General features: G+C 49.5%; 1 protein-coding gene across 1 annotated transcript in view; it reads left to right on the top strand.

Annotated features, from left to right (window-relative positions):
* The window catches only part of SH3BP5 (SH3 domain binding protein 5), a 77,517-nt gene that overhangs the window by 41,529 nt on the left and 20,257 nt on the right, over positions 1-15,731 (top strand). The gene's annotated exons all lie outside the window — the stretch shown is intronic.

Below are 15,731 nucleotides of genomic sequence, written 5' to 3' on the forward strand. Positions count from 1 at the left end.
CAAGCAAGAGAGAGTTCTGTAGCAGATGGTCTCTGGACTTGATTGAAGTAGTGGCCGTTCTCTGAGTGTTCAGCCTGTTGTCCCACCCTGCAGATTTGGACTTGCCAGCCCCATGGTTACGTGAGTTGATTCCCTAAAACCTTTTTCTTTACAAACAGACATACCTTGGGGATATGGCGGGCTTGGTTCCAGACCACTGCAGTGGCACAGTAAAGCAAGTCAAGTGATTTTTTTTTTTCCACTGTGCATACATAAACTTTGTTTATCTTGTACCGTAGCGTATTAAAAGTACAATAGCATTATGTCTAAAAAAAAAAAAAAACACATGCCTTAATTTAATCGCCCAGTCAGTAGGTTGAGCGTCCAACTCTTGATTTCAGCTCAGTTCGTGATCCCGGGGTCACGGGATGAAGCCCTGTGTCAGGCTACGCACTTAGCATGGAGCCTGCTTGGGGTTCTCACTGACCCTCCCTTCCTCTCCCCCTCCCCCCCCACCTCTCTCTCTCTCTCTCTGCCCTTCTCTCCTGCTCATGTGCTTGCTTGCTCTCTTAAAACAAAAGGCCTTAATTTAAAAATATTTTATTGCTTGAAAGAAACGTGTTAACTGTCATCTGAGCTTTCAGTGAGTTGTAATCTTTTTGCCGGTGGAGGGTTCGTCTTGGTGAATGATCAGATGGTAGTTGGTGCAGGTTGGGGTGGCTGGGGCACTTTCTTCAGACAACAGTGAAGTCTGCCTTTTCAGTTGATTTTCCCTTTCGCGAATGATTTCTCTGCAGCATGTGAGGCTGTTTGATAACATTTTACCCTCAGTAGAATTTCTTTCAAAGTTGGGAGTCAGGGGGTGCCTGGGTGACTCAGTCGGTTGAGCATCCAACTTCCGCTCAGGTCACGATCTCGCGGTCCGTGGGTTCGTGCCCCGCGTCAGGCTCTGGGCTGATGGCTCGGAGCCTGGAGCCTGCTTCCGATTCTGTGTCTCCCTCTCTCTCTGCCCCTCCCCCGTTCATGGTCTGTCTCTCTCTGTCTCAAAAATAAATAAATGTTAAAAAAAAAAAAAAATTAAAAAAAAAAAAGTTGGGAGTCAGTCTTCCCACACCCTGCTGCTGCTTCGTCAACTAAGTTTACGCGATACTCTAAATCCTTCATTGTCATTTGAACAACGTTCACGGCATTTTCACCAGGAGTAGTTCCCATCTCAAGGAACCACTTTCGTTGCTCATCCCTGCGAAGCACGTCCTCGTCCATTCGAGTTCTAGCGTGACATTGCAGCAACCCAATATAATAATAATGAAAACGTTTGAAATATTACGGGAATCACCAAAACATGACAGACTTGTGAATAGGTGCCGTCGAAAAGTGGCGCCGATGGGCTTGTGGGACACAAGGTTGCTACAGACCTTCAGTTTGTAAAAACCTCAGTGTTCTTGAAGTGCAGTAAAGGGAAGCAGCACGGACGTCGGTGGGCACGTCCTTTTGGTTCTGTTTCTCGGGAAAACCTTGACCAGTACAGCATTCCTGTGTCCAGTGTCAGGCCCGGATCTGAGTGCAGACACAGGGCTTTTCAGTCTGGCTCGTGCACTGGCACCTGTGTTCTCGGTGCTGCGCCCCCATGTACACCCTCAGCCCCCCGCCCCCACTGCTGGGTCCATCCTATGGTTGGAGCACATGATCCAGCGTTTTGCATTGTTGCGTATTCTGTTCTCTGCCTGTGGTGTCTTCCACCCCAAGCTGACTGGCTCTGTGATGTGCAGAATGGCAGCCGTTAGCCACATGTGACTACTTAAAGGCCAGTTAATAAAACTGAAAGTTCAGTTCTTCAGTCTCCTTAGCCACATTTCAGATGCCCAGAAGCCACATGAGGCCGATGGCTACTATTTTGGGGACAGCACACATAGAGAACATTTCTGTCATTGCAGAAAGTTCTCTTGGGCAGCTCTACTTGGCTTTTATCCTTTGCCTAGTTAACATGAGGGCACAGGTAACTGCTGCAGTTGTCCTGCAGTCCCCTCCTTCACTAAGCTTTCCTTCAGCTTTGCTTCTTGAGAATTCGATGAAGTCTATGGCCATACCGCCCTGAACGCACCCGATCTTGTCTGATCTCGAGAATTCGATGAAGGCTACGGGTGTTATCCTCGGAAAACCTGTGCGCACGGGGGCATAAATTACAAACATAGTTTCAAGGTATTCACCAGCTTCCCTTAAAGGTCACCCACGTCCTGTGGGTTAATAACTATGAGCTAATAGTGCTCATGCCGCTCGCCTATGTAACCGCTGACACTTCTGGAAGGCTTACCGTGTGCCTGTTCTGAGCAGTTGGTGTGTGTTAACGCGTTCCTCCGAGCCACACCATGAGCTAGCTTCTGTCGTCACCTGCATTTTGCAGATGAGGAGACTGAGGCACAGAGAATTGAAGTGCTTGGGGTCACCCAGCCAATGAGCAGCCTGGCCAGGATTTGACCCAGGCAATCTGGGTTCCAAGTCTGCGTTCCTCACCTCTACACCCAGGGCTGTGAACCCTGCCCTGGAAACCTGAGTTCCCCGAAGACAGAAATTGCTTGTTATCCTTTGCAGACCTTCACAGTGTGCGGTGCACAGTGAAGGTGAAACGAATGCCTGACGAAAGGAATGCTTAGAATTGAGTTACACAGGCTGAAGGCATAATCGTCTTGGCCCTGGGACGTTTGGATTCTTCCACGGGGTGTCTTATCCTTTTTCTTAGTTTTATTGGCTGCAATTTGTTTCTGACCCCTTAGAGCTGGGAGACAGCCCCAGTGCTCAGAGCAGCTTTGCTTGGCAATCGCAGGTGGAAAGGAGAGGGTTTGCCGGGAGACCCGGCTCACTTGGAACACCCCCGCCACGCCAACTAGTGCTGCCCTGAGCTGGGGACCCAGCTGCCGCTGCGGCCCTGTCACAAGGCCGTTCCTGTCTTTTTCAGATTCCTAGGTGACTCAAAGTGGCACCGCTCTAGCAGCCAGGGGGGCCCTGGATGCCTGTGCTCTTGTGTCCCTGTCACTTTCTGACCGTCAGCTCCTGCTGGGGTTTGCTGGCCTTAACCTTGTTGACGTCTTTGCCTTGTACTGCAGGAGACCCCCAGCTTTTCCATTTACTGAGCTAAGCAGGGAGCTGTGTTGTGCTAACTCCAGTTTATGTTAAGCCCTCCTTTTCATCTGCATCCCCCTGACCTTGAATTCTTTTGGAGATCTTACTGCAGGTAGAAGTTAAAATTAAGCCAAGTCATGCTGACCCAGAGACAGAAGATGGGCTGGAGGGGAGGGGGGTTGACATTTCAGTGAATTGGTTGTTCCTCTGGCCGTACTTAAGTGTACCTGGCAACGAATAGTGCCAGATGATCCAGGGAAGCCCGAAACTTGGAGAAGGTGGGAAGAGGCAGCCTAGGTCTTTGGCTCAAGAAGGGTTTGGAATAGTCTCTAAGTGCAGATTCTTCATTATTCTGGTCATAGTGACTCACAGAGGTACAGAACGTGGTCACTGCCTTCTGGGAGTTTGTAATTTCGAGAAGACCCAAATGAAGAGCAAAATAATGCAAGAGACGTGTCATCCATGTGTTCAAATACTGGGCAGTTTTCAAAGTGCTTTTCTACTATCTTGTGATGTGGCAAACTGCTGACATGAGTATAGAAACTTGGTCCTATGGATTCATAGGGGGTAAAATTTCACCCAGGAACAAATTTTCTGGAGACCCACTGGGACCTGGGTTACGTATCTTTTTAGCTTGGAGGAGGCAAGGTGGAGTGGAAGGGGGAATTCTTTTGATCTTGAGAGAATAGCATTCACACCACACAATTTAGCACAATTTAGTGTATACAGTTAGGCCATTATTCAGGTGAGTTTTCACATCATGTAAATGGGCATTTCCAAGGAGAATTGCACCCAGAGAGACATTAATCTGAGTGTGTGAGCCACAGAAGAAAAAGAATCACAAGGTGTATTAAAAGATTGACCACAAGGGAGTTGTCTGGGGCTTATCATTGGTACCCAACCTGGTACCTTAATGAAACACGTATTTATTGAACAACTGCAGCCACGGGCCACTAGGGCTAGGTTTGGGGAATTTAAAAATTCAGTGACACAGTCCCTGTTCTTCAGAGGCTCCCTGGGTCACCACTGGTGATGGTGCTGCAGAGGTCATAGAAATTCCATGCATTGTGCAGAAGGGACACTCTGTGGGTCCTGGGCCTTTTCTGCTATAGCACCGACTCCAAGGATTCTGGGTCTGTGGCACTGACCAGGTGTCTCTCATCACTCAGCCCGTGGCAGTGGCCCTGGGGTTGAGCTGTCCTACTGTTACCTCTCTTCCCTCATCTCCCTTCAGTCCCCCTCGGTGGGTTTCTCCCAGGCTTCCAGACCAAGAATAGAAAACTTTGAGAACCTTCTTTCCAGTCATCTGTTCCAGGTTGCCAAGTGAGTTAGTGTTAAAGGAAGTCACTTTGTCTAGAATGGGGGTGTCCTCTGCCTTGTTCATGGCAGCCTTGCAGGAGTGAGGCCCAGCAGCTGTGGACCGGTGGCTCATGAGAGACCAGCGCTGGCTGATACAAGGAGGCTCTCCAGTTGAGGACTTCTTTTTACGGATCCCAGCTGGCAGGGAAGGGGCCGTCAACAGTTACTCCCATTCATTATTTCTTGTCTCTGAGGCAGGAGGAATGTTCATGACTTTGAACCCATTTATTTTATTTATTTTTAAATGTTACTTGTTTTTGAGAGAGAACAAAAATGCTCCAGTGGGGGAGAGGCAGAGAGGGAGAGAGAGAATCCCAAGCAGGTTCTGTGCTCAGGGCAGAGTCCTACTCTGGGTGCGGTACGATGACTGCGAAATCACGACCTGAGCTGAAATCAAGAGTTGGACCCTTAACCTACTGAGCCACGCAGGCACCCCTGTTTTAGTCGTTTTAGAAAGCAGCCTCCAAATGGAGACAAGCGGAGCACAGGTAGCTTGTGAAAGTTTGGCATGTGGCATGTGTAGCCAGCGGGCGGGGGGCGAGGAAGACGAGGGGAGCTCTGGAATCCAGAGAGTTAGCCTCCCTGTGGTGCGCTTAATGATGTCACTCTGTCCTTTATTGTCCGTATCACCTTAGGTTAGTTTCTTAGTGATCCGAATGTGATTCGAAGGAGTTGGAGTCTTTATTGTTTTGGGAATGGTGGGTGTCTCCCGAACCAGTCAACTGTAGGCTGCTAATTAGTCTTCCTGCCTATGTCAGCAGAGTGGGATCATGGCCCTCCTTAGCAAAATGGGATACAGGAGCCAGGGGTGGACAGTATAACCAGAGTGCCTGGGAGAGCAGCTTTGGGTGGGGATGTGTGTTCATCTCTGTGCTGGTCTTTGTGAGTGGTAAGGTATAAACCATACTTCCTGCCCTCAGGAAGGTTTCATTGTGCAGACTTTCACGTACCCAGCTGCTTTTGGGCAGTGCGGGTCAACCTGAATGACTTCTCCATCAAGTGTTGGGAAATTAATCAGTGGAGGTTGAGAAAAGAGGGAAACCTGTAAGTCCTAGAAGAATAGGACTGTTCACTGCAAGGAAGAGGCTGAAGGATGACAAGGACTTTTTTTTTTTTTTGCCTATGAAGTGTCATAAGAAAGAAGATATGATTGTTTAACAAATGAGTCCAGCCAGCTGCAGTGAAAAGAGAATTCACAGAAGATGGGGTATTTGAGATGGGTTTTAAAGGATGAGTAGGAGTTCCCTAGGTAGAGACAAGGACGAAGGGCATGTGTTGCTGGCGGAAGGCATGGGACATACAAGAACGAGGAGTGTTGAAGGAATGGTGAGTGGTCGGGCATCACTGGGTGGATGGGAAGTGAGAACCTGGGCTGTGGCTGGTGGTGTTGGGGTGGGGAGAGTGTTAGGCAGGGAGTGACATCATCAGATAGACACTTTGGACAGATGACCAGGTGTCCTAAGTGCTATTGTGTGAGACTACGTGGATGCCATGCAGAGTTTCAACGGCTATATGAGATTGGAAGCTAGGAGACGAGTTGGAAAGCTTGTAAAATAATCTGGGTAAGAGCCGATGCTGGACAACATCTGCTGAGGTTCCCTTAGGGCACGTTTGTTCCTTGGTGCAGAGCTTTGAGGGAAGGGGAGCTTGGGCAGGGCTCGTCAAGCCTCTGGATGCTCTACAGAGAAAACATCTTGGCCACAGTGCTCGGCAAAGTTGGTGTGCAGATGGTGTGGTGGAGATTGTTTACCGGACTGAGGGTGGCCCCCGGGGTCCTGTGATTTCTCATCCGGATCTAGGGAATCAGTTTTGGAAGTGTCCCTGCTGGAGAAGTGAGTAATCCAGGGCTCTGTGTTTATGCTTTTCCTCTCTGGGCCACTGGAGTCAGAGGGCTTGGGTTTGAGTTTCCTGTCCTTTCTTTCTAGCACATGACCTTGGGCCAGTTTTCTTAACCTCCATTTCTTTGGATGTGAAATGGGTACAACAGGACTTAACCAGCAGGGGCTATAGGATAGATTCCGTGATGGCGGACAGCTGGCACACAGCAGGATTGAATAAACACCCCTGCCCCAGCTCCTTTGTCCTTCCTCTCCCAGGGCAGTAGAGACGCAGGGAGGGACAGGACTTAGCCAGATGCCTGCAGTTCGGTTTCAGCCCGCCTTATGTGTGCTTTGTTGCCAGTGGGTATATGTATTTTTTTTCTTCTCTGTCTCTGCCAGAGTCGGAGAAAGAGCTGAGGGCTTCAAGTCATAGCAGAAGAGACAGAGAGATGAGAACTTCTGGATCACTCGAGTGGTTTGGCCACTAGCAGGATGTTGGGGGGCCAGTGTTGGATCCCCACGTTTTGATGCAACTTAAACGTTGCACATGGGCAGGATGGGCTTTGAGGGATCAGGAGCCCTTTCAGTTTTGGAAACTTGTCTCTCACTTGGACAGTATTCTGACTCTTTAACTTTCCCTCCTTGGCAGTCTTACTGACTCTTCTGTGGTTTTATTTATTCTTTTGCTTAAATTTTGCCTTTAGTGAGGACAACCTTTGACAAATGTCTTTGGTTTCTCTATCCTTTCAGTGAGTAGTGTTTTCTTGAGTTTTGTGATTCTGTGGCGGGTAAATAGGCAAGCCTTCAAAAAACATTTCTTCGGGGTGCCTGGGTGGCTCCGTCGGGTAAGCGTCCGACTTTGGCTCAGGTCACGATCTCCTGGTCCGCGAGTTCGAGCCCCGCGTCGGGCTCTGTGCTGACAGCTCAGAGCCTGTAGCCTGTTTCAGATTCTGTGTCTCCCTCTCTCTCTGCCCCTCCCCTGTTCATGCTCTGTCTCTCTCTGTCTCAAAAATAAATAAACGTTAAAAAAAAAAAACATTTCTTCACCATTTTTTATTATGAAATGTTTCAAGTATATACAAAAGGGAGAGAGTAGTCAGTGAACCCCCTGTATGCATCCCCAGAAACTAACATCTTGCCAGTCACGTCTTCTCCACTCTCCTGTTTTCTTCTTCTTCTTCTCCTCCTCCTCTTCCTCCTCCTCCTCCTCTTCCTCCTCCTCCTCCTCCTCCTCCTCTTCCTCCTCCTCCTCCTCCTCCTCCTCTTCCTCCTCCTCTTCCTCCTCCTCCTCTTCCTCCTCCTCTTCCTCCTCCTCCTCCTCCTCCTCCTCCTCCTCTTCCTCCTCCTCCTCCTCTTCCTCCTCCTCTTCCTCCTCCTCTTCCTCCTCCTCCTCTTCCTCCTCTTCCTCCTCCTCCTCCTCCTCCTCCTCCTCCTCTTCCTCCTCCTCCTCTTCCTCCTCCTCCTCTCCTCTTCCTCCTCCTCCTTCTTCTTATTTATTTTTATTTTTGAGGGAAAGAGCAAGCAGGGGAGGGGCACAGAGAGAGGGAGAATCCCAAGCAGGTTCTGCACTGTCAGCGCAGAGCCCTCTGTGGGGCTCAGACTCACCCATGAGATCCTGACCTGAGCCGAAATCAAGACTCAGGCGCTTAACCAACTGAGCCACCCAGACGCCCCTGTTTTCGTATTTTACAACGTCACAGATACCCTATCACTTCTACCGTAAATACTTCAGTATTTTATCTCTAATAGATAAAAACTTGTAAAAGATCACATTTTCTTACCAAAGAAAATTAAAGTTCTTGTAATATTCTCCAGTACCCAGTCCTTTTTCAGATTTCCCCAGCTGTATCAAAAGTTTTTCTCACTATTAGTTTAAAGCATCTGACCTGGAACAGCTGTTCTGTTTTGACTGGACAGTATGGGCCTTCCCTTGCCCTTGCGTTCTGCTATTGCTCAACCCAGTGACATAGTTTTGAGTGGATAGAAAGAACTATGGAGTAGATAAATAGCAAAGTGATAGCTGACTGAGAAGGGCACCGAGAAGCAATTTTGTGAACTTTTTATTTTGGGAAACTCGCAAACATGCGCAATAAAAATGACGGCAAAAGTGAAACAGCTCGGTGGTCAGCTCGCCTGCTGAGTGACTGTTTGCGCCTGTTTAAGCCAGACACTGCATTCCAGAATGACCTTGTGAGTCCTGCTGTGATTGTGTATCCTCAATACTGAAAACACAGCTCCCTGGGAGTTAACAGAAGGCTTGGCATTCCCGTCTTAAGATTCTGATGACTTACTTGTTCAAGGTTGTAGACGCAAGACAATGGCCATTGTGGGTGCTAGGATTTGACCCGTTGCTCCCAGTTCTTTGGACGTAGTGTGCTGCTTCACGGAGGCCCAGCTGTCCTGTTGAATCAGCGCCAGCTCTGTGCAGGGCTTTGGAGCGTTTCTTTTGTCGCTACCGTGGTCTGTTAAGAGCTGGGGTCCCTGGGGGTTGGAGAGTTGCAAGGGGGGCCCATTTGTCCCCTTTGCTGTTCAAGGCACTATATCTCTAGAGGTAAGTCCCCTGGAAGTGCCAGCAGCTGTGTGTGCACGTGCTGGTAGAGAGAGCTATGCCTTGGGGGGGGGGGGTGAGCGGGGGTGGAGGTGGGGAGGGGTGAGGGTGACCAACCACCTGGCTTCTCCACCGGAGGGGAAGAGGAGAGAAATAGGGGATCAGAGCTTTGTCCCAGGGGTACCTCATGGCTTCTAGCCCTTGGCTCCCCGGCTGTGGCCGAAGGGAGGGAGATGCTGTCCCCAGTTCTGACACCCCAGTTCTTCCTACCTCTCGGCCCACCTCTCGGCCTCTCCATCCTCACAGGATACACGGCAGCAGCTGACTGGCGGGAGAAAGACTGTCATGTAGTTACAGAGTACGAGGTTTCTCTCCATGTGCGGGGTTCTGGTTCGCCCCCAGCCCCCGCGCTGCAGCACAGACAGCATTCTTCACTCCCTCAGAATGCAGGGCAGTGATCAGGCCACGTGTCGTGGCCTTTTGTGGTGCGGGTCTGCGTCGTGTTTCCCTGGGAAGGAGGACATGGCTCCCCTGATTGGTGTGTGTGTGTGTGTGTGTGTGTGTGTGTGTGTATCTGGCCTTGGGATGGGGTGATGCTGATGCTTCCTGGGTCCTGGGAATGACAGTGTGGGGGGCCGAGGTGGGGAGGGAAATACATTTGAGTGGACTTGCAGAGAGGAAGGTGCAGCCATGCTGAATTTGGGGAAACCCTCCGCGTTTGAAGAATTTAAGAGATGGGATATGTGACTTACGCCCTCGAGCAAGCCATTTTAACTTGTTAGGCTCTTGAATTTTCTTCGATAAAGCAAAAGGATTGGTTTACACCGTTTCCATTTCCTTGAGCCTGAAGACTCGGTGGTTTGTGGACCCCAGGGATCAAGGTGTGATGGTGGCTCCTGGGACCGTGTTGGGTCACGTGGACCTTGACTTTGGGCCTTGCTGCCGGCTTCTGCCTCGGGCCTCTGCCTCAAGCCTGGCCCCAGACCTCGACGGTTTGTAATTCTGTAGCCAGCGGACACTGCTCCAGCCCAGCCAGCATGTGTGCGAGAGCAAGAGGAAGCCCGTAGAGGAACACGGATGTTGCCTTGCTAGCTGGGGTGGGGACGGCTAGGCACCTGTCATGTCCCTGCACCCACAGAAAGGATTTGGTTTGGGGTCCTGCAGGGAGGTGCCGCTCATGGTTAGCAGGTTTCGTAATCCGCTGGTAGTTGAATGGGGTAGGAGTATGTGAAGGGGTCAGAGACCTCCCGCTGGCCGACTAGCTCTGACATGCCGAATTGGACTAAGTAGCCCCTGGTGGCCTGGGGAAGTACAAGGCATGTGCCTTCCTCCTGCCGGGAGCTTTTGGCCGAACTGGGGAGATTCGGTAGGACGACAATGGTGCCACCCTAAAGCAGAGGGACAAGGGGCACACGAGTGGATCCGGAAGCCCTTTGGTCTGATTGGGATGTGTATGCTTGCGTCCAGAGGTGAGTTGTGGGCTGATGCCCAGCACAGAAGAGGAGACAAGGTGGGCTCAATCCTGGAGGAACCTCCCCAAAGCCGCCAACTGAAACCCTTGAGTTCGACCCACCTCTGGTCAGCACGAGGCCCTGCGTGACCACGGGGAGTAGGGGATCATCCGGCCGGAAACTAAGTCACCGCACACTGTTGGGTTGGCTGGGCCTTCCCATACCCAAGATCTAGTCACATCGTAGCCTCCAGGTTCATTATGGGTTTTTAATTTTTTTTTTTTTATGTTTCTTAGAGAGAGAGAGACAGAGTGAGAGCAGGGGAGGGCAGAGAGAGAGGGAGACAGAATCCGAAGCAGGCTCCAGACTGAATTGTCTGCACAGAGCCCAACACAGGGCTGGAACTCATGAATTGCAAGATCATGACCTGAGCTGAAGTCAGAGGCTTAACCAACTGAGCCAGCCAGGCGCCCCATATTATGGTTTTTAAATGTATGATTATTTATAATCTAAAGCAGGAATGCAGATGCTGTTTTATTATTATTTTTTTATTTTTTTAATGTTTATTTATTTTTGAGAAAGAGAGCATGAATGGGGGAGGGTCAGAGAGAGAGGGAGACACAGAATCCGAAACAGGCTCCGGGCTCTGAGCTGTCAGCACAGAGCCCGACGTGGGGCTCGAACTCATGGACCACGAGATCATGACCTGAGCTGAAGTCGGCCGCTTAACTGACTGAGCCACCCAGGCGCCCCTACCTGTACTATTTTGAAGCAGGTAATAGTTTTTTAATTTTTATTATTAAACAGCTCGTCTCCAGGACAGAGCAAAACTATTTGACCTTGATTTTTCTGATCCCCTGAGTCTCCTCTGACCCGGGATCTGTTAAAGAGCTTTGGGGCCTGTCCCCTGAAATGGCTTCAGGCCCTCCATTATATCTCCCGGAACTGCGCACAGCTTCCTCATGGGTTTCAGATATACATACCATGGACCTTTCACTTAACTTAGAATCTCTATCGTTTCGTTTACTATATCCTGTATTAGGCAATTTGCTGTTAACTGATAATGGCTCAACCTGTACCTGATAACAGTTGGGACTGAGTGAGAATTGTTGTCCCGTATGCTCAACTGATTCTTAGATGTGTACAAAATCGATCCAGGAAAACTGAACTGGGTAGAACTGATGAAAAGCTCCATGGCACAAGCTGCATTTAGTAAAGGTTGATATGGATGAAACTATTCAGTGGATCGAACCTATGGATTTGAAATAGGAAAGAACTGATCCTAATTAAAATAACTTCGACTAAAGAAAAATGAAAAAAATTAGGAACACTGGGTTTAAAAAATGATCAAGGACCTAAATGGGCTTAATGGCATTTTTTCTAGAAAATGCTTTCAAATGAAAATGTGTCTACTCTGGGATAACTCTGATTAAAATGTTTGTATCCAAAACATCCTCAGGGGCCGAATGGCCTCGTCAAAATGCCCGGCACCCACCTCTGGCCAGACAGTAGTTTTGCTCCGACAGAAGTTGTTTTTTGGTTTTTTGTTTGTTTGTTTTTGACTTTTTTTTAAGTTTATTTATTTTGAGAGAGAGCATGCACTCGTGCAAAGAAGCAGGGGAGGGGCAGAGAGAGAAGGAGAGCGAGAATCCCAACAGGCTCTGTGCTGACACAGAGATCGAACCCACGAACCATGACCTGAGCTGAAATCAAGAGTCAGATGCTTCATGGACTGAGCCACCCAGGTGCCCCCCCCCCCCCCCAGAAGTTTGAAAAGGGAGAAGAAGGAGAGGAAAATTTCTGAATGGAAAGACTCAGACTGTCAGCTGCTGATGAGTGGGATTGCTCGGGATAGACGCAAAAAACTAGAGCTTGAATCGAACCGAGAACGGATGCCGCTGTTGTCGCTGTCTGTTTTCCCCTTTGATGTTCATCCCAGACATGCCTCCCTCCCTGAGGCCAGCCTGGTTTTTGATCCTGCTTTCGAACGTTTTGATTTCCTCAGGTGGCCTGGAGAGGAATCCGGGACTTTTCTTCACGAGCTTCTAGCTGGAAGATGGGTTCTTTTCAGCGGCACATACAACATTCACTCTAAAGGGCAAGGGCAAAATTGTATCAAGTGTAAAAAAAAAAAAAGAAAAGACAAAAGGCCGGGACAGAGGGTGTCTTCTTGGTGGTTGCTCAGTGCAGCGACCGTACCCTGGCACCTGTGGGGCTCGGGGCCAGCCCAGTCAGAGCACCGACCCGGCAGGAATAGGCCAGGCCTCTCTTTCCCCAGTGACCTGCGGCTCATGTCAGCTGAAGGGTCAGTGCTGACCTCATTCTCGGGCAGCCTCTGCTTCCCTCCCGCAGGCTGATGTCTTTCCGACCCTGTTTAGATGGAAGTGGGCGTGCCCCCCGCTTCCATTTCATGCCCAAGTATCCAGCGGCTTCTGGAAACCTCGTTGCTCTGTAACTTGCCCTTCCAGGAGGGCCCACACTTCCCTGTGTCTCTTCCATCCCCGCCCCCCCAGCTTCCCTGTGAGTGGGACCCAAGTTGTTCCCAACAGCAGATAGGGGAATAGCGTTGGGCCGCAGGAGAAGTTAAACCCAGCATTCAGGATCAGCTCCCAGACCCCGCGGTCGGCACGCTGGCTCCACACCGTGAACGCTCTGCTCTGACGAAGCAGGCTGTTCCCTGCCTGCTCTTGGCGGAGGGGTGGGGGGGAACAGCGTGCTCCCCTTGGTGGTTGGCCTGGTTTCTCCCGGTAACCCCCCTACCTTCTTTGATCTGTGTAGCAGTGGCCAGTGTGGCCTTGATTAGGGTGAAGGAGTAAGACCCAACTTAGCTTGACCTCTTTGTGAGGAGTTTGTAGCCCCAGCAGGTGGTATTTAATAGAAATCTAGAATGGAGGCTCAGGGTTTGAACCTTGACCTCACCCTTGGTGATGTGGAGCAATTTATTCAACCTTTCTGCGCCTTGGTCTCCTTTATAAAATAGGGATGATCATTGGACTACCCTCATCGCATAATTTTGAGATTGAAATGAGGCACTGTACTCAGAATACCTTTCATACGTTATCGGACTCAGAAATGCCCAAACAGTAACTGCTATGATTACTGACCTATAATCATCTATATCCACCCTTAGGGGTTTGCCAGTGGTCGGGTACAAGACTGGTCTCATCGTGGGGGCTTCCTCTGTGACTTAAGGCCATCCCCAGCTGGAGTATGGCTTTGGGAAGCCATGTGACAAGACTCCTTCATCTTTCCGGTTTCCTTAGCTGACTGGCTGGTGTGTTAGTGACACCTGCATGAGCCATAGTGGGAGGCAGCAGTCCCACACGACAGCTTGAATTCCCGTCTCATCTTTGGCCCCCTGAGCAGCTCTTCTTGCTGTGTATTAGTTACAGGTAGGCTGTCCAACTCTCCAATGATTGTGTCCTTGCCAGAGGTTTACACCTTGGCAGATACTGCCTGGCGGAAGAGAAACAGCCCTGTTTAGGGGTCAGAGGCTCTGGTTTCCTGGCTCTGGCCAAGCACTCAACAGCTGTGTGACATTCAGCAAGTTGCCTTGCATTTCTGGGCTGTCTTTTGAAAAGTGAAAATGAAGGTCTTGAACCGGGTGGTCTGTAAACTTCCTCCTACTCTGAACCTTTGTTGCAACCACGTAAATGTCCAGATACCCTTGTTCCTTCCTGAGACCAAATATGGGCGGGGGTGGAAGTCCAGTGCAGCCTCTCTCTTCTCCCAACAGCCTCAACCACGGCGGACCTCTTCCCTCATGCCACCCCCCCCCCCCCGCCCCGCCTTGTTGATGACACAGGGGACCATACGTGTGAGTGCTTCATAGTCACAGCTGGCCCCAGGCCAGAGTCTAATGAAGGTCACTGTCAAATTTATTCGTAAGCAGCCTTTTAAAATTCTTTCCAGTGAGCTGTTTCCATGAAAGTCATTAGTATCCCTGAGTCATGAAGATATTTCAAATTTTCCTATGTTGCGTCTGACAGTGAAAACCCAGCTCCCCCAACATTTTCCTCGTCGGTGCTCTTCTAAGTAGAGCCTCAGCCAGTTTGCTAACTGGGTTCCTCTGTCATGAGACCCACTGCCTGATTTGTATACACCGGGGAGTAATATATTCGTAACTAGAGCTTGAAAGGGCCTTTTTTTTTCTTTTTTAGAGTTTGAAGATAAAACTTGTTGGTGTTGGTCGTGCCAAAGATTTCTGGGTGTCCTCTTTCATACATTGGTGAGAACCAGATAGTCAGCTCTTGGTGGGATTGCTAAGTCAGTTTCTGATTTTGGTGGTCACGTGTCCCCTTGTGACGAGCCGTCTCGGAGGTAAGCCCTCCCCAGGTAGATATGTGTGTAAACTCATGGGTGCCTCCTGTATTTCCATGACCTGGCCTGGTGTCTCACCCTCTCCCTGGATGAATCTTCCTTAGGAAACCTTTGGTAAATCATTCTCTCTTTCTTCCCTGTGTTCCCATAGCGCTTTCCACCTATGTTACGGTCATGATCTGTCTTGGATTGGAGTTTGTACTGAACGTGTCTGTTTTCCTGACTGACTTCGAACCCCTTATTTGGTGTGGGCCCCCTGTCTCCAGAAATCAGGTTCCAAGACGTATCTCAGCAGCACTGAATGGAGTATATCCTACTAGCAAGGGTACGATAGAATGTTCCCCGCCTTGCGTGTGCACCTGCCTGTGAATGTGGTTTTAGAAAATGTTTTATGAAATGCCTTACAAAGAAGCTATGAACTTTGGGATTCTTTAGGAATCCCCAAAAGTTTGGTTCCTTGGGCTTATTAGTAGTAAAATGGACTGTGAGCAGCCAGAAAGCTGTTGAGGGAGATTTGGCCAGTCTATGCTAGTTGCTGTAGTCCCTTCTGTCATGTTTACAGAATAGCCCAGCTGTATAGAAGGGAACATGTGATCACTTGGGTTTAGATTTAACCAAATGTAGCAGAAAACTGGCTTAAACATGAGCCTATATTATATTTTTTTCTGTCATTTAAGAAGTTAGGAGGTAGGCAATCCAGGGCAGGGACCTAACTTACTTTTCTTGTATCCTTAGGAGAGTTGCCTCATGATCCAAAATGGCAGTTGAAGCACCAGCCATTGTGTTGATAACACAAATGGAAAGACAAAGAAGCCCTCTTGGAAGGCTCCAAGAGTGTCCATTTATATCTCATTAGCTAGAAGTTAGTAACAGGAGTCCTAGCTAACTTGACAGCTGGGAAGTAAGGTCTTTAGCTGGCACATTGCCTCACCGTAAGACACAAAGGCTCTCTCACCAGGGAAGATGGAGAGAACAGACTGTGGTCCTGAAGAGCCGCCCACCATTTACTTGAATAAATGAGTAGGTAGGGAAGAGATGGAGAATGCCATTCGGTTTCTGTGGGCCAAGTGTTGACTGAAGCCTCCGACTAGATCTTTGATATGACAAGGCCAGCACATTTCTGATACCACCACGTGG

This window comes from Neofelis nebulosa, chromosome 5 (genome assembly GCF_028018385.1).
Source record: "Neofelis nebulosa isolate mNeoNeb1 chromosome 5, mNeoNeb1.pri, whole genome shotgun sequence".
In the NCBI taxonomy this organism is placed as follows: Eukaryota; Metazoa; Chordata; class Mammalia; order Carnivora; family Felidae; genus Neofelis; species Neofelis nebulosa.